General features: G+C 38.9%; 1 long non-coding RNA gene and 1 pseudogene across 1 annotated transcript; one reads left to right on the forward strand and one right to left on the reverse strand.

Annotated features, from left to right (window-relative positions):
* LOC116062301 overlaps positions 1-24369 on the forward strand; it is a 1036964-nt pseudogene that overhangs the window by 632334 nt on the left and 380261 nt on the right.
* Positions 13858-16302, reverse strand: LOC116055169. Its single transcript, XR_004106230.2, has 3 exons — positions 16196-16302; positions 14454-14647; positions 13858-14004 (listed from the first exon to the last, which is right to left on the reverse strand). It is a non-coding gene; the product is annotated as an uncharacterized LOC116055169 (long non-coding RNA).

The raw sequence follows: 24369 nt of genomic DNA on the forward strand, positions 1-24369 counted from the left end.
TATTGTAATTGTTATATTGTATAGTAAACTTTAAACAGGAAACAAGGGGAACTGTCCAGAGAGAAGCAGCATTACCTCATCTACTTCTTTTTTTTTTTTTTTTTTTACAATTTATTTATTGAACATTTTCAAAACAACAACAACAACAACAACAACAACAAAACCCAACAACAATGTAATGGAGTCATCATAAATTTACATCAAACCCAATCATTGTCTTATATAGCATTGTGTTACACTCAACCTTCCAGCAGTTTGCTTGCACTTTAGGTGCGATATAGAACCACACGAAAGCCCCAAACACCCAATAGTGCCAGCAACTCCCTAAAAGGACACTGCAGCACAGTTTTCAAGTTTGACCCTGGGCATCACAATTAGGAGATATTCCATTACGTAGAAAGGTTACAAATCAAAGAGTGACGGCTTTTTCTTAAGATTAAACATGATCTTCTCTGACGTTAAGTATGATGAGAGCTCTTTAAGCCACAAAGAAACCCCAGGGGGTTCCTCATTTTTCCAGTGAATGGCTATACATTTATTAGCTGCGATCAGGGCTAGTCTGATGAAGCGAGTATTGCCTCTAGCATTGATTGGTAAAACTGACAGATCCCCCAATAGTGTTAGTTGTGGGTTGGTTGGGATTTCCACCCCCACAATTGTTTCAACTATGTCCAAGATGGATCTCCAGTACTGCTCCAGACTTCTACATGTCCAGAACATATGTACCTGCTTCAGTCTTACATCTGGGACAGTATTCCGAGTAACTACTATTCATCCTATGAAGGCGCTGAGGTGTCAGATAAACCCTGTGAATAAGATTAAACTGCAAGAGTTTGTGTCTACTGTTGTAGGAGAATGATTGAGAGCTCTTACAAATCTCCTCCCATTCAAAGACCTCGAAAGCATAATCAATGTCCATTTCCCACTTAACTTTCACATTAAGGGTTTTGTTTTCTGCCAGGCTCATGAGTTTGTTATAGGCATAGGATAAAAAGCCTTTAGGATAATGCTTGTCTTGTATCATACTCTCTATTTTAAAATCCTCTAAAGAGGTAAGTTTCCCACCCTGCTGCACTCTAATATAGTCTCTAACTTGTAGAAATTTAAAAAAGTGTGCAGAGGGGAGCCCAAAAGAGGTTCTCAGTTGTTCAAAGGATTTCAGATTATCGAGCTCATATAGATGTCCAAATGTACATATGCCTCTGTTACACCAGTCTCTGGTAATGCCATCTCTCAGTGCCCCAGGTAGAACAGGATTAAAATGGAATGGAGTAGACCTATATATTGCGCGGACACTTTGGAACTTTACTCTAATTTCATGCCATATTTTAGATGTGTGTTTTATCATTGGGTTTTGAGTTACCTTTTTTGACTGTGATAGGAGTGAATAAATGGAATGCTTGACAATATTTCTGCTGTATGAGATTGTTCGATCTGTTTCCAGGCTGGAGGATGCTCTAAATTTTTAATCCAAGTCCAAACAGCTCTGGATTGAGCAGCCAAATAATATAATTGAAAGTCAGGCAGGTTTAGACCTCCTTGTTCGGTGGGGCGGCAGAGGGTTTTGAGTTTTACTCTGGGAACTTTACCGTTCCACAAGAATCTAGAAATCAGTCTGTCCAGATTTTTAAAAAAGGTTTTGGGGATTGGAGTTGGAAGCGCTTGGAATAGGTAAAGGAATTTAGGTAAAACATTCATTTTTATACAGTTTATTCGTCCAATTAGGGATATAGGTAGGGACTTCCACCTTTCCAAATCTGCTTCCGTTTTTTTAAGCAGGGGTTCATAGTTGAGAGAGTAAATCTGATGTAATTGATTGGGTATCTGTACACCAAGGTAACAGAGCTTATAAGGTTCCCAATGAAAAGAAATGTTCCCCTTGATAATCCTTGGGCAGCTGGGTTTAGAGGCATTACCACACTTTTATGTTTGTTTATTTTGTACCCAGAAATGCAACTATATTCGTCTAACAGGGTACAGAGGGCAGGGAGAGATGACGTCACATTAGTCAAGTACAGTATAATATCATCAGCATATAGCGAAATGATATGTTTTTCATTTTCAACCATAATGCCCTCTATGGCAGGGTGTGCTCTAATAGCAATTGCGAGCGGTTCGATCGCCAGCGCGAAGAGGAGCGGGGACAAGGGACAGCCCTGGCGCGTGCCACGTGAAAGAGGGAAGAGAGATGAGGTATCAGTATTTGTTCGTATCATCGCCGATGGATTGAGATATAGCATCTGTATCATTCGTATCAAGTTTGGGCCAAAGTTCATCTTTTGTAAAACTGCGAAAAGAAAGAGCCATTCTAAACGATCAAATGCCTTTTCGGCGTCTAAAGAAAGGGCAATGACAGGCATGTTAATTTGTCCGGCACAGTGAATAATATCAAGAAACCTACGAATGTTATCAGAGGAAAAACGGTTTTGAATGAAGCCAGTCTGGTCTTTATTTATAAGACTAGGGATCACTTTCTCCAGTCTGGTAGCTATAACCTTGGTAAATATCTTGTATTCTGACGACAAGAGGACTATGGGCCTATAGGAGCCACAGAGTTTTGGGTCTTTGCATGGTTTTAACAGAACAGTAATCAAAGCCTGTTCTAAAGTTTTAGGTAATTGGTGGATTTCAATTGCATGCTTAAACATTTCCATCAACGGTGAGGTTAGGCTAGATGTAAAGGTTCTATAAAAATCCATAGGAAATCCATCTGGCCCTGGCGATTTTCCTGCTGAAAGCTTCTCAATTGCATCTAAAACTTCCTGCTTAGTAATGTCTGCCTCCAGACTGTCCCTTGTCTCCGCCGTCATCCCCAGAACGGCCAGACCCTCCAAGAAGTTATTCATTTTGTGAGTATCTACAGCCTGAGAGGAGTATAAGTCTAGATAGAAATCCTTAAAGGTTTCATTAATAAGTCTGGGGTTATGGATTATCGTGGGATCCTCTTTAGTTTTAACTGAGGGAATGCATCTTGAGCTTTCCTCTTTTCGGATCCAAGCTAATAATTTACCACTTTTATCCCCATGTTCATAATACTGTTGTTTAGTCCTGGCCATGGCATTTTCAACCACCCGAGTAGTTAGCGTGTTGTATTCGGTCCTTTTGTTATTTAACAGGTAAGAAGTCAATTAATTTTGAGTCTGAAAATGTTCCTTTTCAAGTTTCCTAATTTCTGATTCAAGTGTATTGGTTTTCAGCATATATTGTTTTTTTTTCCATGATGCATAACTTATGGTTTCACCTCTCAAGTAGGCTTTTAAGGCTTCCCATACAATGGTCGGTGAGGCAGTTCCTTTGTTAATGCTAAGAAAACTGTCTATCTTATTTCTAATAAGTGTAGTATAATCTGCGTCAATAAGCAGGTGTGTGGGGAATCGCCATAGTCTGCTATTACAAGTGGTGGTCTTTTGAGCCATCAGGAGCATGAGAGGGGCGTGGTCCGAGTGAGTCATGGCCAAATATTCACATGAGGATATAAGATAGATTCTGTCAGCATGAGTAAGAAAAATATCAATTCTAGAATAGCTTTTATGAGCATGCGAGTAGAAAGAATACTCGCGCAGTAATTTATGTCTTTCTCTCCATATATCTACAAGTTTGAAATCTGCCATTTCTTTTTTGAGTGTCTTAGCTGCCTGAGAATGAGTTTTGGAGTTTGAGGATGACCTATCTTTGGATGGATAGAAATCTAAATTCATATCCCCACCTATAATGAGTTCACTAACAGGGCAAATAAATGTGAAAAACAAACTCTGGAAGAATTGAGGGCAGTCATAATTTGGGCCATAAATGTTAACTAGTGTGATAGATTCACCTGCTATGGAGCCTTTAAGTATCAGGTATCTTCCCTGTTTGTCTCTCTCAACATTATCCACCTGTAGAGGGACATTTTTACCAATTAATGTGGCCACACCTCGAGATTGGGATATGAAGGAGGAATAAAAGATCTGCCCCTGCCATTGACGTATCAGTTTGGTATGCTCTGCATCCGTTAGGTGGGTCTCCTGTAGTAGAGCTATATCTATTCTGTGGTTTCTCAGAAAATTAAGTACCTTCTTGCGTTTTGTCAAATCATTGATGCCATTGTTATTCCAAGTCAAGTATCTAAGAACTGCAGCTGTCATTTCCTTTATCTATTTCCCCCATAAAGTAACGTAAGGTCAGATGTAACCAGTTAGAGCAGCTGGCCGCTGTCTCATCTAGGAGATACACTCCCATCTCTTGTACATTGAAAATAGATGTATACATGGTAATGAAAAAGAAAGAAAGAAATGTGAATAAAGTCAAACTAAACCCTATAGTCCCCCCTCTTGTCCCTCTTCCTCCCCAACTGAGGAAGTACCAAATCCCTATTCTTCCTGACGCTTTCTTAATGCAGCTATAACCTATCTTGCTGCATTATAAAATGGAGCCAATCCTCCTTTAAAGCTAAATAATCTGCTAGCCATTTAACCCTATTCATAACAGAAATTTGCAAAGTGAGAGCACAGTTTAACTGTAGTATGTGAAATGATTCCTCACGACAACAACACCTAGTATTAGCACTTTAACCAACTATTCTCTGTTCTGCACAAATATGTAGAGTAAGATTAAAGAAAGTAATATTTATATGTATATTTGTGCAGACAGGCATATATAAACACAATAGTTTAGTAAAAAAATAAACAATGCAATTCTTGTAATGAGTTAACAGTGGAAGGGGAAAAAAAAAGATCAACCTTAATTCACAGTATACAATAACAGTTTTGAGGTTGTCCATGGTGATTATAACATTTTTGAGTATTTTATGAACAACCTTTTGTGCACGTATACTCCCCATTAGTAAACTACTTACATACTGGATCCGTGATGTGAATTAACCACTCACATAATAACCTGAGACCTCGACCACTGTGATGTGGGAGAGAAACGTCCGTCTGTCCCCCAAGGGAGCAACAGACCCGCGTAGAAGAAAATCCCCAGGCGGGACCATACAAACCAGGCGCCAGGTGTGAAGAGGAGCTTCCCAGGCGACCAAAGGCAGTCTTATTCGTCCCTCACTGTCTGTATTCCCTCTCCTCCGGGAGAGTAGTCCCGCCAGTATGACAAGAAACAGGATCAAGGTGTTTAGTCCAGGTTGTCCGGGAAGATGGTTATTCCTGGGGCAGCATGTCCGGGTGATATTTCCTCAAATAATTTTCAGCAGCTTGCGGCGTTGTGAAGATGCGTCGCCCTCCCTCTAGATCCATTGAGAAGGTGGTTGGGTGTAGTAGCCTGAAAGTGATGTTCTTTTCTTTGCGTCTCCGTTTTAATGGAACAAAGGCTTTCCTCTTTTTGTACAGGACTGTAGACATATCTCTGAAAATCATGATGGTCGAATTGCCGTATTGCAGTGAGCTTTTGTCCCGGGCTGCGTTGATGATCTTGACCGTGTCAGAGAAGCGGAGGAGCCGGATCACAATGGCGCGGGGTCTAGCGCCGTCTGCTGGGCGTTGTAACAGAGATCTGTGAGCACGCTCCACTTCGAAAGTTTCCCCATCCATATTGAGTATCTTGGGTAACCATTCTTGTATGAATGCCACTGTGTCCTTCCCCTCCACTCCTTCTGGGAAGCCGACCAGCCTCAGGTTTTTTCTGCGGGCTCTGTTTTCTTGGTCATCCAGTTGTTCCCTCAGCTCTCTTAGTTCACCCTCCGTGTTTTTCCCATAGTCGTTCAGCTCACGCTGCAAGGCAGTTAGCGAGTTATCAAACTCACACTGTTTTCCCTCGACGCACTTGACTCGGTTCTCAATGGCTTCGTTATCACTGACAATTTTCTCCATCGTTTCAGAAAGTCTAGTCAAATGTCCCTCAATCATGGACTCAATCCTTTGTATCCCCTTTTCCATCTCGGATATGAACCATTGTGGGGGGTTGTCAGCTAGCTCACCGCCGTTGCCGCTAGCAATCGGTGCGGGAGCTAGCCGGCTTTTATCTTCTCTCGTTGTTGTTCCTTTGGTCTTTTTCTGTGGCATGGTCTCACTTTCAGTGTAATCACTTGTAGAAGCAAGGATAGTGTGAAATTATTTCACTAAAGAATCGGTAGAAGACTAATTTCGGCAAGCTAGTGAGCGGAGGTCGGCACCGTGCGTCTGCTTCCTACGCCTCCATAACCGGAAGTCCTTACCTCATCTACTTCTGACAGTTAACATGTAATAACACATGTAATAGAGTTGTTTTTGAATATAAAGTATGATTTGATTATAACAGAGGATGGCATGTTGAGAGTACACACAGACTTTAAGTGTTTATTGATTAAGTATTTCAAAATAAATACATAACATTTAATAAAATGTAATTTAAAAAGTGTGGTGAGTGTGTAAGATCAAAACATAGAAATGAAACTAATAAAAGCTGTAAACATGTTTTAATGTGTGAATAAGTTTTCTGCTACAGTTTACATTGCTGCAGCTCCTCTTTTAGTCTTTTTCAACAGAGAGTGTTGAGCTCTCTGTTTTAGCTACAGAGTGAGACATCTTACTGCTATCACATCTTTGTGGAGTCACACATGCGCAGTAGCTAGGTAAGGACAACTAGCCACTTAGATGCAGAGTAGGGCGGGCCCTGATAGCATGCTAGTGTGATCCAATACAAACCCGCCCGATCTAGCATCTATCTACCGGTAACCATGTCTTCAGCTCAGCCGTCCCGAAACAGAGGTAGAACAACCCGAACCAGCTTCGCAACCTAGACTGTGAAGGAATTTGATCTAAAATGTGACCGATTTGACCGGTCTGGCCCTAAAAAGGCCAGACTTAACCTGACTCCAATTCTTTGGTCACTATTTTGTGTTCGTTTACTGGTAGATCAAATAAATAAAACTCAGGAATCAATTCAAGACCAGGATTCGTCCAGTTAAAGTTAATAACAAGTTTAGTGAATAACAAGTTTAGTGAATGATATTGCAGAAAATAAAAGTACATGTACATGGATCTGATACAAGGTAAAGTCTATCTCCTAACGGACTGACAGCGTTTCCCCCAGCATCAGGTGCTGCTAAGTTAAAATGCTGTCTATTTATCCATTTCTGTCCCATCCCTGGTGGTGCCCTCATCAGTTTGGATCTGGTCCAGGTCTTCTGGCTCCAGCCGGCTCCTGACTAATCTGTAACACTGTATAAAAAACATGACCTTGACTTCCGATTCTCAGCTCAGAAGAAGCCAGCCGCTATTGTTGGATTTCTAACACCTGTGTTTTAATCTCCAGAAACTTTAAGGAGTTTCCATGAGAGCCAGGTCATTTCCATACAGTGTCACAAATCCTGCGCTTGCATAGTGCTGACCATTGTTTTGCCTCGTTCCCTCCCCTGATCAGAGTTTCTTTCTCACCCTTCCTTTAACCCAGGGAAACAGAGACATTGAGGTCAGCCCCATGAACTCTAAAACCTTTTCTCAACCCTTTCACAAAATATATTCTAACAATCCCTCTTTATGCACTGCTCACGCGGTGCATACTGTAATAAGTGTGAAACTAAAAATTTTAGAAAAATTTCATATCCCTCTTTTTACATAGCAAACGCTATGTAACATAAAAAATTACCTATTCTCCAACTACCTAACTGTTAACCTAGACACAATATAAGATGATTAACAACATAAAAAAGAGAAAAAAAATGGACTACGATACTGGTAATAAAAATGGCAGTGCGGTGAGGTGCGTGTAACCTATATGTAGAATTTAGCTGCTAGTGTAAGCTGCAGAATACATTGCTGTCTATGACTATACTTGGTGGTTACATTTATTTTTGTGGAAATCTCTAAACATAATGGAACAGCAAAAATTTCAAAATAAACATCTACTTCTATTAAAATTGTAAAACCACACTTCAAATCTATGTCTTGCTTAAGGCTATACTGACAACAAAACTACTAAAATTAGACTTATGTTTTTAGCTTTTCAGTTTCATTAATTCAACTCAAAAGGCCTATTGAGGCCACGCGCAACACTGTGAAACAAAGTAGGATCAGGAAAAGAGGATAGAAAAACAGTTGGAGATAGGACGGATGGGAATTGGAGAGAGAGGGGGCACTAGGTGGTGACAGGGGATGAATTTGGACCCAGCGAACTAGACTTCTTCTTCCTCTGAGGAAGTATCAATCTCGTAAAAATTGTTAATTAAGATAACTTGGAAGCGGGGCTTCTTGGGTGGCTACCATTTGGGGGAGCACCCTCTTTTGATAGGGCCGTAGTTATCAATCTATTGATTAGAGTTCTGAGACAGGGGATTGCTCAACACCTGCAGCAGATGAGGATACCAATAAACACAGCTATGGAAATCAATATTGACATTATCATGTCTTTTCATCCTTTAAACATTCCATGCATCCAATTGGCTACAGACTCACATTGTACGTAACTTAAGCATTAATATCAACATTAAATATTGAATTTTTCTACTAATTCTTTCAAGCCATCAGAGAGGTTGTTCTCAGCTGGTTTAGCAATGCCCTTCTCCGCATCCCATGTGTATTTAGCAAAACGCTGTAATACAATTCAAATTTTGTTTACTGCTTCCCACCAGAAAAGAATGACTCAAATGCCAGCACCAAATTTGATTGCGTGCAATAAACTTGTCTGGTAGATACGCCTCTGGGTGCATCAAGCTTTATCACACATGCACAATCTGTCATCAAAAGTGCTACCAGGAGTGCCCCTCCTTGCTCGGTACGGGACAGGTTCAGGTGCAGCTTGTGGAGCATGGAAGATACATCGTCGAACTGCCTCCACACAGCCCTACACCTCAGCTCTACTGGCGCTTTGATTAACAAACCATGAGGCCAAGTGGTTACCTATGTCGGTAGTGATGTTAACACCAAGACGAGCTTAGGAGATGCACACTTTCCCCTTCTGTTCTCGAGGAGCAGGTGTCATTACCTGGAAAAGGTTTAAGTAACAGGTGAGACAATATTTACTGAAGGAAACAGTAAACTCAATGACTTGTATTTTCCTTTTTAGATGTGAAGTTTAAAGAGTGCATAGCTAAACAGACTAAAGATACATTGCAAACCTGTGACATCATTTTTGTTGTTTAATTTTGAGTGGGGTCTTACTGTGGAGCATGCTTATGCAATTGTTCCATAGCTGTTTTATCTTTGCGGGTCAAGTCGGTTGGATAGGTGACAATTTGATCTTGCAAAATAAAGATTGTCTCGGGTTCATTGACTGGAGGTTCTTGTACGTGGATAGCGATTCTCTCACATGGGTCTTTTCCAGCTACATCTAAACACACCCAATAGATACCCTGGTCTGCCTTGTTTACATTCCTTACTGTCACTATACTATCCCAACTAGGTGACTGGCCATTCGATAGTTTTCTAACTAAGGTCCATCTGGACGTCTGCTCGGGGTCGGCTTTGTAACCCTCGGAATCTGTGTGAGAGTGTTGGAACACATGGTCCCAACTGGTACAGTACTCTGTGCAGAGATAGGCTTGATCGGTAGCCCTTCCTCTCGCTTTGCACACAAATTGTTGTCCTGAACATGGGTCCACAGTAAATGACTGCGTTCTGCCCCTGGTTAATGTAATCGAGTGGTTTGCATGGTGACTTTGTTTTATTCGTCGATGGTCATGGGTAGGCATGGTTGGTATGCTCGGCTGTGTATCAGTGGTCAGATTCAGAGTCAGATTCGTAGCATTGATTTTGGTTATTTTCCTGTTTTTTAGCAGCTGCAGGTCGTGCCATATTATTGGTGGCAGTATTATTAGTGCAGCTAAGAAGAGGAAACACATCGTTCCCCTGAGTCCCCACAGTCCCGGAAGTCTAAAAGGATGCCACGGGCGTCTGTGGTCCATTTTTGGTTGGGCTTCTGGTTAGAGACTCTTTACTGATGAGTCTAGTTCACTTTCTCCTCTAATATGGTTGAGGGATGCAATCTATATATATAGATATACGTATATATGTATACATATATATTTTCTTCACTGGGTTTGAGACGATCCACTAATAACCCTTTTCTAGTCTAAAAGACCCCCTTTGTAGCCCAGACTCCCCTCTCCCACTTCGGATCAGTGAGACTAGACTCCTCAGCCCGCTCTGTCTCCCCCAGACAACCCAAATAGGCCTACCTTATTACAGTGTGATGAAGGTGAATCCAGGTGGTCCTTTCATTGATTTCAAAGTGGTAGCAGTGGAGAGTAGGACTTGGTATGATTCCACCTAGGGCTGGACCATATATTTCGCTTTATCACTTCAAGGAGCCCCTAGCCACCGGGTTCCTGATGTTAAGTTAAACAGAACAAAACAGAATTTTTTAGCCATAAAACAAACAAGCAAACAGAATTTTCGGCGATATCGATGAAGACAAACAAAAAGAATTGGTATAAACAAATTTAAACTTTCTTTTTTTTTTTTGTTTTTTTAAATCCAGAAAACAAAATACCCAAAATAACACGTTATTTATTAAAACACTTTATTTAAATTTATTAAAACACTTTACTTAAATTTGGTATGCTATGCTAGCCCTCTTTTGAGGCATGCAAACTCATGACTCATTAACAAATCAGTTTGGTCCGTGTACTTGGTGGCCAACGGATTTTCGTTTTGAAAGGAAAAAAACAAAAACGAAAAACGGCCAGTTTCCCAATTACCATTAGTAAATAGGAAAACAAAAAACGGAAAACAACCCATTATTCGTTTTTTGTTTTGATATTAAAAAACGGAAAACGAAAAACAATCTCGTTATCCGATTGTCTTTGATGTATTTGTAGATGGAACTCGGAAATTAAAATACGTGTGTATAAGTCGTATTCCTTCATTTTGCATTGGTATTATATAATATATGATATTTTTGTTTTCAGAAATTTTATTTAAACGTTTTGTTTATATTCGTTATTAAGCTAACAATGAATCTGATGGATTACCATTTGTCTTTTTACTGTTTACCATTTATTTAAAATGTTCTTTAAACTTATGGTATTTTTCATTTTATGCACGTCAACCGGTTGATGGCAGCAGTCTGTACATTACAGATGATGCAAACACCGCAACATTTCCAGAGTCATCTGGACGTTTTTGCACCCTCAATCTTATACATCGCGGTCATTACGAGGTCCACGGGGATCCAGATCAAAGTCAGCTTCCTGCAAGCAGAGCCCTACCCACTGCTGCTGTTCCTTTTGCCTTCATGCGCCGCCCCGCACCTGCCGCTTCTGCTTCTACCGAAACACCACGACCTTCCCCTGGAACTCCACGAGCTACTGGCCTGTTCCCTGCAAGATCCTTCCAAAGGTTACTTGTTAAATATGCAACTGAACTCTGCTGCTAAAATGTCATCCTATAGCTAAAATATTAATATAATTTTAGGCCCACAGGTGTGATTTTAAACAGTCTGGTTTATCCACAGGTCAATCCATGTTGCTGAAATAGTGAATGACAAGCTCAGTACTTCAGGACAGTTGTCATTCGCTTTTTGGAAGCTGATGTAACTGTTGAACGAATAACAGCAAAGGTGAAGGATGCATTAGGCTGTGATGAGCCAATTACCCTGACAGACAGCCAAGGAAATGAAATAGTGGACTCAGATGGCACAAGAAGTAAGTTTTATGATCAGAATGTTGCTTCTAATTTGTGTTTTGTAATTAGTGTTGATTTTAAATACAAAAGTGAAGTAAACATTTTCTGATTCCTAAGGTTCCCAATACTGGAAACAGAACTCCAGAAAAATCTACGCCATCTCTGAATATGACTTTGTAGAGTTCCAGAATGGAAGAAGAGCTAAAGCAAGGTAATACAACATTTCATGTGAAGGCAAAATCATATATGAATGTAAAAAAATTAATATAGATTTGAGATATGTGAGTTACATTGTGTGCCAGTGCCTTTTTTCATTACATGCATGATTAATATTTGAAAATAATTTACAAGAATCAGTTTTGAGTCTTGATCATGAATTTATTCATTATTATTTAATTATAAGACTATTTACTGAACAGAAATGTAAATTTACAACAACTAAGAGAATGTATCTTAGGTTGACACTATTACAGAGTAAAATATTCAGAAAGATGTTTAATCATTTGTTCATACAGTATACACCATTTGAATACATATTGAATCATTTCTTTTCTGATCCTACATTTAAGTCGAAGGGCTGAAGACAGTTTGAGTGCACAAGAGGTCATTGGTAAAATTAACCAACTAAAGCAAGCTGCAGAGAGCCTCCAAGACATCACTACAACCATAAACCAGCTGTCTGAGCTTGCAAAGTCCAAAACCACAACAATAATGCCAGATGCTTGTCTGCACACTTTAAAGGACGCCTTCACCTGTCTAATTTGTAAAGCTATGTGTAAGTTATGTAACAGTAGGTACATATACAGTACATGTTCATTTTCTTTTTATATTGAAATAAACTATTAAATGTCATTCTGCATATTTTTCTTTGATTACAACCTTGCAGCTCTAATGGAAGAGCCCATGTTTTCCACATGCTGCGAGTCTCTGGTTGGATGGCGAACATGTGTGGAGCAGTGGCTGTTAACCGCAGATCACTGTCTGAAATGCAGAGCTCAAGAGTTTGACTCCAAGGTGCACCAGGTTAAGGGTCTTTCTGCTTTCCTGTCTTCTTTCAAGGAGACACAAACAGAGTAACTCATGTAACATTGTTTCAGCAAGGATGGCATCCATGTTACTGGAAAGCTACAGAGGCTGCAAAGTTTGCATTTTAGCAAACACCACAGCTGTTGATTTTATTAATCTGTTTCCTCAGAGGGAGATGAACTTGTTAATAAAATCATCTGTTGTGGTGTTATGTTGGAATGACAACCTGCAGCTTTCCAGGAACATGTCTAACCATCTCTGGTTTGCATTTTTCATTATCACATCTGTTTGATACGTGGTTATAATGTTTAATCCCGTTTGATGTTTTATAAAACATTTTGGAATGGAGCAGTTGTTCCTAATGGCAATTGACCTCTTAAAAGAACAGTTTATAAAGGAAGTAGTTAAAACAGATTAACTGATGTTATGTTCTTTATTGTGATCTGAGCTAGATTTTTAGACAAAAGCTCAACTTCTTTACATGACAATTACATTTAAAACAAAGACTTTACAAAGAAACAAAGATTGCAAGTACTGTGTATTCATTGTAAACAATTGAGTTACTGCATTGTTAGTGCAATTTATCTTGTTATGGACTGAAACCACTTTTACACTTTCCTCTGTAATAAATGTTATTTTTGAAAGTATACTGCTTCTTTATTGACCACTGCAGGTCTCACACACACCTTCTGGTGAAATCAATAAGAGACCTAACTGCATCTTTAAAAGGGCCGTAGTTATGGTGAACCACATTTTCGTACAGTGATAACATGTCAAAGTGAGAACCAAACTCAGTTTCAGTCCATTGTTGGGCCTCTTCAGAGGGGAAAGGATCACATCCAAAAATGGATTCCCTTTTCAATGCGGATCCCATTTCCTGCTGATACAGGTCAGCTGCAACAGAACCAACAGGCAGAAGGTCCTCAGGAAGTTTTGCAGGACACCCGTCTTTAGCCAGTTCATTTGGTATTCCCTTTCCTGTAAGACATAACATGTTTTACATGTTGAATCTGCCAATATACTGTAGTTTCAATATACATTTTCAGTTCAATTTGAGCTACAAATGAATTAATCCAATACAGATTGAAATCTATAATAGAACAGCAAAAATGATTTAAACTGCTTAATTAATAAGTCATGACATTCATGTAGCCAGTAAAAGGAAATTTATACCTGGGATCCTGTGTGCATTCCATGCCTCTGTGACTTTTGTGATGCCAATCCTAGCCATCTGGCATGTCAGGTTTGACACACAATACTTTGATGTGTTGTCCTCCATGTTCAGTTCATTTATTTCACCCTTGTAGAAGGAGTCTGAATGTAAGGCTGCCTTTGAGTATTGTGTCTGTGTTCTGCCAGCTTTTCCTGTATGAATAATGCCAGATAAAACTCTTTCCCACAGTCAACTCTGACCTGATCCCATAGTCCATAGGAAAGTACAGCAGGTCTGAGAACAAATCACAGACAAACATAAAATATATCCTTTACACATAAAAAGCATTAGTCTACGCCATAAATCCCTAAAGTGCCAATTAAAAGTCCAAAGCACTTACCATTTTTTCCAGCTGCACTACACACACACACACACACACACACACACACACACACACACACACACAAGGTGGTGTGACACCAAAATCTGTGACCCATCAGAATCTGTGACCCAAATAGGAAGTGAAGCGCTCAGGGTGGTTGACGTTGTGAATTGGTCGCAGTTTGGTTAGGTTTAGGCATGAAAACTACTTGGTTAGGTTTAAGAAAAGGTTGTGGTTTGGGTTTTGACACAGAATCTGATGGCTCGCAGAATTTGGTGTTACAGCGGCAAGCTACCACACAATGACCAATGACGCTTTGACATGCAGACTACCACTACTAGCACTAACAAAGTTATTTTACCTGTACACTTCCTCATAAATTATGATGTTGTTCTTTATTGGCATAGTGGAGTGACTGACAATCTTCTTGCTGAAACCATCGATAGCCATTACATGGGTCACTCCAAACATAACAAGCTTTTCATTCTGATCTACATGTAGCTTGTGCCCCATGTATTGTGCATTGTAGGGTATGGGGTTCAGATTTCGGGCACCCTAAAATATAAGAACGACATTATTATAAAATCTCAATAATCCTTGATTTGTATGACAAGATTCACCTACACCTAAGTTACAGTGGGGTCCAAACATCTGAAGCCCTGTTTCAGCAAGCAGGTTTAACAGACACTGAGTTATCCCTGAGCTCTGAGTTGACTAAACCTGAGATGGGAAAGTCAGAGTTTTTGGTTCCAGAATAGCTGATAGAATTAGTTCAATAAACTCTTTGAACCAGATGGAAGCACGTGAGTGGGGATGAAAAAAAGCTATCATCAATGAAGCTCCGATACTACGATTTACCATGGCAATGGGTGAATAAAGAGCAGAGCCTCCAATCCAGGGGTCACCAACCTTTTTGAAACTGAGAGCTACTTCATGGGTACCGAGTCATACGAAGGGCTACCAGTTTGATACACTCTTCTGAAATAACTAATTTGCTCAGTTTGCCTTTAGTTATATATGATTATTAATGATTAATGATACTCATCTATGTGAAGACACTGATCACGTTAATGATTAATATATAATGATATAATATATATAATAATCAATAATTATCAACAATGACTTAACAAGGTGGGAAACAGATAATGTCAATATTCAATTTTCATTTTTAGAACAGGCCTGAGGGCTACTCATGTGGTCCTTGGGGGCTACCTGCTGCCCGCGAGCACCGTGTTGGTGACCCCTGCTCCAATCTAATCCAGTGGCACTAGAAATATGAATGTGTGCCAATGCTTAAAAAACAGGAGTGGAGGAAGGATCAATGAGTTAAAAATATAAAATTTTATTCAGCGTATTCCACTCCAGCTCATTCACCAGACTTTAAGTTCCTTAATGAATGATAAAGTGCTGGAATTCTCCCATATTACGTTTGATTTTTAAATACATTTATACAGCTATCCAATCCAATCCAATCCACTTTATTTATATAGCACAATTTAAACAAACACAAGGTTTCCAAAGTGCTGCACAAAAAGATAAAACAGAAATAAGTAAAATAAATAAAACACAATATGACAAACACCATACAAAAAAGCAAGTATACACATAAGATCAACACTCTACCAGGAGTTAAAAGGCCAAAGAAAAGAGGTGAGTTTTAAGTAGATTTTTAAAATTAGACAGAGAGGAGGCCTGTCTAATGTGCAGAGGCAGTCCATTCCAAAGTTTTGGAGCTGCAACGGCAAACGCTCGGTCCCCTCTGAGCTTAACCTCGAGGGACAAAATGCTAGTGGCTGAAGATAAAAATATGGATCAAACAGATAAGACACTGTTTGGGCTACTCATGGCTTATGGTTATAAAGTCACATTCCGACCCAGGAGGAGGCTAATTATTTTTTGCAGTGGAAAATGTGACTTCCATCAGGTTGACCATACTGAATATTGAACTAATTCTATCAGCTGTTCTGAAACTGAGTTTCACCTCTCAGACTCAGTCAACTCAGAGCTCAGGGTAAAGCTCAGAGTTTGTTAAGCCTGCTTCCTGAAACAGGGCCCAGATGTGTTCTATTTCAACGCAGAAAAAAAACAATGCTACCTTACCTGCTGTCTTGCAATGTGGTAGGGTTGATGAATACGTCTCAACACTTTGCCCACTCTGCCCTCAGAAGCTTTAACCCCTTTTGCAGATAGATAGCCTGTCATCATTTTTTGGCCGAAAGACGATCCAGTCTGGGAGCAGGAGTGCAACTTAGTTTAAATGTTAATTGTTATCCTAAACATTCTACTTAGTAATAAAGTGATTAAGGCATTTTTTGAAATACTGATTTACAGAGGTGGAAAGTAACGAATTACAATTACTCACGTTACTGTAATTGAGCAGTTTATTTGTGTACTTGTACTTTTTTAAGTAGTTTTTTAAATCTGTAATTTTACTTTTACTTAAGTATGTTTTGTTTAAAGTATTGTACTTCATTACATTTTCAATCACATCCGTTACTGAGTAAAAAAAAAGGAAAAACTTGTGAACACTGGCTTCAAGTGCAAGAAAACATCAGCTTTATCATGCAGTGTAAGCTGTGAAAAAATGCTGTATTAAGTTACTGCTAATGCAAACTGGACATTTCCTGCTGCTGCAGCTTCACATTAAAAGCATTTCACTGGCGAAACACAAGTTGACTTTTATTATGAAGGGGTCACAGGAGATTAGCGCTGACCGCTCTTATTCATCAAAAATGCGTCTACACAACAAGATAACCGTCATAGTCTAATAATAATAATAATAATAATAATAATGAAGCGAAAACATTTTCAAAACTTCTCATATTAACATAAAAAGGTCTCTAACGTTGTTTTGCGCCATTGCTTTGGCAAAGTATCTGTCAAACAAACTAAAATCGAAACCATGATATGGCTTTCCCTTATCAAATCGCAAAAGACTCCGATTTAATATAACAATATCTGTCAAACAAACAGGCCTATAATAAGTATAAATAAGATATAAAATCTTAAATATTAAATGTGATTTTTGGAGGTTAAAAAAGTAACTAAGTAACTTTTACTCAGTACATTTTAAATTAGCTACTTTTTACTTTAGCTTTAGATTTTTATACAAGTAATTTTACTTATACTTAAGTAAAAGTTCAACAAAGTAACAGTACTTTTACTTAAGTAGAATATTTTTTTACTCTTTTCACCTCTGCTATCGATAAACAACCAATGTTTGGTGATCTAATTACATTTAAAAAATTGCATAGGCCTAGCCCTAGTCTGCATATCGGCCTAGCTGTGGTCAGCTTTTTATTTACTTTAAGAGTAGCATTCATTTGTATGTTTAACAAAAGCGGTAAACGGCGATTGATAAAAAAAAAAAAAAAAAACTTACCTCAGCAATACCTTCAGCGATTTCAACTTCAAGTTGGCCGTCAGGACAGAAGTTCGTGACAAGTCCCTGCTCAGCACACCACCTCCACACACGCAGAAAACCCCCGTATCGTTCCAAACTGTGAACCCAACGCTGCTGCTATATCCCCACAAGACATCCCATTCTTTCGGTTTTCTAATATAAAACTAGCATATTTGTCTAAAAACATTTTTACGCCCGTATCATTCTGTCTCATTGATGTCCAAATGACTTCCGGGTATGCAGCATACAACCAAAGCCCGTCTACGGAAAGCCGTTCCACTCCCTATTCAGCCCCATTGTACCTACTTTGGTTGCAGTTCCACCAGAGTTCCACTGGGGGTGATCACGGTCCAGTGCAAAATGAATGGGACCCTATGGAGCTAGACAGCTAAATTTGTCTCTTTCGCCTGATTGTCGATGAGAAATCTCAGATTTGATTGTAGTTTTTGCAAGTTCAACATGGATTATAGGTCGAAAGTTGAACGAACGAGTACTTATGTCCTTTCGATTTGTTACAGGTTGAGTCGTTGTTGCCCATAACACGCTAGCATTCTGCTAATGAATGCTGATTGGTCAGTGAGGGACTGATTACGATCGGAGATCCCGCTTGACGGCATCCGAAGCAGAACCAGAATGTCAGAGTGAATATTTCGGCGTGGTCTTTAAAACATTAGCAAACCTCTTTCTAGCACGTGTATTGACAGGGAGAGTCTAACCTGTCAGCTGTGTAGTATTAACAGGGAGAGTCTAACCTGTCAGCTGTGTAGTATTAACAGGGAGAGTCTAACCTGTCAGCTGTGTAGTATTAACAGGGAGACTCTAACCTGTCAGCTGTGTAGTATTAACAGGGAGAGTCTAACCTGTCAGCTGTGTAGTATTAACAGGGAGAGTCTAACCTGTCAGCTGTGTTGTATTAACAGGGAGAGTCTAACCTGTCAGCTGTGTTGTCGATGCCTCGAGAGAAAAAAGGAAGCGACTCAGAGCTTGCCGTAAAGCAGTATCTCTGGCCGTATATGTGTATGACGTCATTGACATTTTAAAAGGCTTTTTAGAACAAAAAAGCCACTTTAAAAAAATCTAACACCCAGCAGTGTGTATTTTCTTAGCCTCCCCTTTCAAATGCAACATTCAAATTACTAGACAAAAAATTATATCCTGAGAAAAGTGGATTTTGAGGGGTATAGCTCCATAGAGTCTCATTCATTCTGCACTGGCCTGTGAGCGCCCCCTATATGGAACTCTGGTGGAACTGCAACCAGTTCAGAAGCCGGAAGTAACGAGAGAGTGGAACTTCTTCCCTTATTAGAAATTCTTTGATACAACCGCTTACTACTTACGATCGCTTCCGGGTCACGCAAAAATACCAATGCAAAATGAAGGAATACGACTTATACACACGTATTTTAATTTCCGAGTTCCATCTACAAATACATCAAAGAAAATCGGATAACGAGATTGTTTTTCGTTTTCCGTTTTTTAATATCAAAACAAAAAACGAATAATGGGTTGTTTTCCGTTTTTTGTTTTCCTATTTACTAATGGTAATTGGGAAACTGGCCGTTTTTCGTTTTTGTTTTTTTCCTTTCAAAACGAAAATCCGTTGGCCACCAAGTACACGGACCCAGTTTTAGTAGTAGTTTGTTTTTTTTGTTTTTAAACACCCTCCTTTGTCACAATAGCAAAAGCTGTATAAAATAACAGAAGTTGAAAGATAAATGTTCACCAAAATGCACTACATAGTGTAAAAAGATGTGTCATATAGCAAGTCCAAATAATCCAGAGTCTGTATGTAGCGTTACTAACAAACCCAGCAGAGTCTAATAGAACAGGTTATTTAAAACGAAATCTCATAGCTACCTGAAATGGCTTCAATTATAATCTCAACCAATGAACTGAGATGAATCAAACAACAACATGTTGTCTATTTCAGGGATCTTCAATATGGGGTAAGTGGCCCCTCGGGGGTCCTCAGAGTTAATGCAAGGAGGGAGTCCTGAATTAATTGAAAGTTATTATTGTTTTTTTTTTTGTTTTTTTTAAATTAAAGTGTTAACATGAGGCCAGTCATTACATTAGCAAATATAAATCCCCACTGCTCACTGACCTCCAGGGAAGGAAGTCTGTAAAGTAGCCATGCACAGATACAGTAAATCTTAAGGATTCACCACGGCCCATGCATGTTTAGCATTAAAACATGATTTGTAGAACCACAATTCCATGCACTACGTAGGTAATATCAAGGTGTTAGTACGTCCTACACGTAGGTCCAGTGTAATGTGCAAATGCATTTATAATATATATAGCAGGGGCAGTGTTCCATATCCCTTAAATCACAGGTGTATTTCATATATGATTTGGGTCGCAACAGAAAGTAACAGTGCTGTCCAGTGTTTATAAAAACCATCACAAGTTCAAATGTACCCTAGATCTAGTTGTATTAGAAAGTAACAAATATAGGAAGCAAGTTAAAAATGTACAACAGTACAGTGGTGCTAAGTGTGAGCAACAATATCACGATTTATGTTTGACCGTCAAATGTAAGTGTGTGTGTGTGTGTGTGTCTGCGCATCTGGGAAGCCCCACCCTGACTGTTCCCAGAGGGCCCACTAAGAAACCACACCCCTTTTGTAGTCAACCTTGAAATTTGAGCCACTGCACTGGGAAGACACCGAGCAGCACACAACAGACAAGTTCACCAAGGGCCACACTGGAAAAGGAGAACCACATCAAGGGCCAGACATGTAGATTGTCGACATGCTTTTATTTAATCAAAATTTAAATGCCTCGCATAATCTTCTCATACATAGTTGGATAGAAATACAAAACGTAAAAAAGGTAAGCAAAAATGCTGTTAGCCATTATAGAAGAAAGTGGCCAAAAGTTTGAAAAAAGCAACAAACTACAAAGAAAATGCAACTAAACTTTAGGTGGGCCAAAATGATTGTAAACCAAATGTGATATGCGGGTCGGATAAAAATCTATTTGGCCAGCTGGCCTTGAGTTTGACACACGTGCCCCAACCTAAAAATAGAAAATAAATAAAAGCAAGCTAAACCCTCAGCCAGGTCCTGATAATATCCATGTACGAGACAGCCGTTGTGTCTCGGAACTTAAAACCCTCTTTTCAGACCTAAGCACAACTCAGAGCAATAAGCAACAAGGAAAGAGTACCAAATGAAATAGACATTGTGAAGTGTAGCCTATGAGATACCAGTTTCCAAAACTAAGCAAGTGTCAACGCAGGTGAGACAGATGGAGGTACGATGGATATGAGTGAAGCTGTCAGAACTGTGAGACTGCACAACACACAGCAACAGTTTTAGTCACTGTCATGCATTAGATTACTCATCAACTTGGAAATGTCATTCCAATCAGTCTGCAACTCATTTTCCTGTATTAGCCTGTCCCACCCAGTTTTGACAGCTCCACAATAATAGGTTTGTGGGGGGGAAACACTTTGTGTCTGTGTTGTGTGAGCAATAGCGTCTTCAAAGCGTTTGGTAAAGAAAGGAGGAGTTCTTCCATGCTATGTAAACGCACAGCCAATCTACGTCTGGTCTGACAACAGTGAAACATTTCACTGTAGTCGACCTTAGGCAACAGAGTAAGAAAATGCAGATAGGCATAGCAGTAGAAATCAAATCATTTGTGCAAAGAAGTACTAAAGTAAAATTGCAAACAATGGGCTGACGCCAGCAATAATCCAAATCAAATAAAACCTACGTAAAAAAGGTATGTGATAAAAATAACATGCCCCAAAGGTGAGGAAAAATAAACAAAAATAGTAATGCAGAAAAGTGCTCATATTTTCGAAAAAGAAAGATCAAAACGGTTAACTCAAACAAATAAGTGTTTCAAACCAAGTAATCTATTCAGCAGGTCTTATAGGTATGACTGTTAGGCAGTTCAAACAATAAAACACCATATTTCATATGTTTTCTTTATACAGGGGAACTCCTAATTTGTCTTTTTTAGTAGAATATATCAGATTACAAGAATATCTGAACGCATTTACAAAATCCCGATACTGACTGTTTTTTTTTTTTGGCTTTGAAATCTTAAATTAGTGATGTATACAAAAGTAACATTAGTTGTCTTAAAGTTTCTAGGTTATGGTGCTTGTGATATAGCATTTTTAATTTCATTTAAGTGGTTACCCTCCTGAGGTAGAATGTAGTCCCAACACATCAACAAGTTAGTTGTTACTGACCTCATGTCTTTGCGCAGACAAGAAATTAGGAGTGCCAGTCCTGTTCTGGTAATGAGGCCAGCCAGACGTCATTTGACACAAAGCAAAAATGGACTGCCTGCTGGAGGTTCAAATTTGGAAAGGTTAGCAAATATTATTATTATTTTTTGAAGAAAAATGGTTGGAGACTTATAATCAATAATGAGGACAATACATAACATTTCCGAAGAGCAATTTTTAAGGGGACACAAATAATACAGCCACAACTATACTGGTAGAGGACATGTATACACAGAGGAAAATCTTAATACTATAATTAGTGTAGCATAGACTGTACCATTAACCTTCTTTTCAGTGTTTCTCTCAATTCAATGGAAAAGCTGACGAAATTTACCAAAATATTCTTCTTTAAAGCCATGTATTTATTTTGAAGTTTACAATCAAGCGGCAAAAATACCTTAACACATAATGATTTAGTTTGAAAGAGTGTCCCCATATAAAAGAAATACAATGGTTTTATACAATTGTTAAGTTAGCTGATCATAATGTAAATTAGTGAGCCGCTGGTAAAGATCATCTGCTCACCCTGACAGCCACACACCTCCTAAAATATGAGCTAACGTGACATTATATTATACTAACATAACAAACTTTTATTTGACATTTTATGACTAATTTATTAATTACTATTTGAGAAAAGAGTCATCTTCATCTAATGTCTAATGTGAATAAAATAGCCTTGAACCACCTACTTAATACATTCCTGTCACTATCTGATGTGGCTGTGAGTCGAGGGCAGATCCTAATGTGCAGCAGGCAGTGGACCAAACCACTGAGAGGTCAGGGAGGGGGAACTCAAAATGTTTTGTTTCTAAACTTAAAATCTACCCCTCCCTTTTTCATCTGGCCCAACAGAGACAGAGAAAAAGCATACCGAAAGTAAACACGGATAAATACTGTTTTCAGGTAGGAAATCAATTGTGGAAGTTAACCTTTATAACTTTTAATCAAATGTGCATTTCACGAGTTATTGCAATTTAATTTCACAATTTCCATCAGCTAATGGCACTATGGGAAGGCATATTTTCCATCATTAATAGGAAAACTGTCATCTATATATAGTTCAGAGGAAAGGCAAAGAGTAGGTCAATGGTCAATTTGACTTCTGAGTGAAGAGTAACTGTTATGTAATTCTATACAATTCACCGACATGTCATACACAATATATATATATATATATATATATATATATATATATATATATGCTGGTGAAATAGAACAAGGGCTCAGAGATAAGATCGCTACTAACAATATCAATAGGAACTCCATTACCCTAATTTAAACTATTTCTGTCTCAGATTTTGTGAAACGGTAGGAATGGGAAAACTACACAGGCCCCAGTTCAGTAGGCTGAGGATGAGTGAATAGCAAGCTTGACCAGAGACCCATGCCACTGAGGTGCTATTTTGAAGATAATTTAGTGGGGCAGCAGGGTTCTCTGGACAGCCTCACCAGGGTTGTGGCTATTGTGGAGCCCGTTGGTTTCGGCACCCGGCTCCTCCCGGTTGGAAAACCCCCACCTGTAACCTGATCCAGTCACGCTCTGACTGCTGTCTAACAGTTCTTTCCCTCTCAAAGCTAGTCCACTTTGTTTTTCTCCCTCTTCAATATACCAAACAGGTATATTATATTAAGAACCGTAGCACTTTGAGATTAGTTCTAACTGCAAAATGTATTACAGATAAAGTCTATTCCAATTATTATCGTTATTATTATTATTATTACTATTAGATTATAGGTATATCAGTAAGTATATGACAATATAGTTCAGAGTGTTAGAACGCTTACTGAGGAATTCATACCAACAAAACACCCAAAAATCAGCGAACCATGTCACTGAAGACTCTCGATCAGTGATATTGGTTTATTCGTCAATTGAGGCTATAGAAAACATCTGATTGAAGATATTTAACTATATATTTAACTAAGGTGTCTTATGACTGTAAAGGACACCTTTATAGCAGTGTTAAACAACGTCTACGGTGTCTTATAGTTGTGGAGGACACCTTATATCATGATGAACTATCACTATGGTGTTTCATAGGGTTTTAACCTTATACAATGTTACCCGTATCACAATGATCATAATGAGAGTCAGGTGTAACAGTTCATAGAAATGACACTCAGCAGCGGTCTAAAGTAGATTATTGTATCCTATTAACAGTCATATAGGTATTATTCTATTATATATAAAAATTAGATGATTCGATCAATAGTGTACCGATCTTAGACGGGGAGTTATCAACCCCTCCCCGGAGTATCTCCTATGATATTATCTACTTAATATGCGCAGTTAACTCCAAACTACAAAACCTCACACATACACAGAGAAACAGACAAAGACAACCAAAACAGCTCAACCACCATCAGCACATGTAGAACAATCAGATATCACACAAGCAAAACAGACTATAAAAATGACACACAAGAACAAGTAAAACCGACAAACAGCACCAGATATTACACAAAACACAGTAAACAACCATAAACCAATACACTGCCACCAGAAAAGGCGTGAGCCCCTGGGTTTAGAGACTGGAGGGCCCAGAGCTCAGTTTCTAAATAATTTTACAGTCGTACAAGTCAATCTGAGTCCTTACTGCGTGTTCAGTTTTTTGTGCA

The sequence above is a fragment of the Sander lucioperca genome, chromosome 21, assembly GCF_008315115.2.
Source record: "Sander lucioperca isolate FBNREF2018 chromosome 21, SLUC_FBN_1.2, whole genome shotgun sequence".
Classification (NCBI taxonomy): domain Eukaryota; kingdom Metazoa; phylum Chordata; class Actinopteri; order Perciformes; family Percidae; genus Sander; species Sander lucioperca.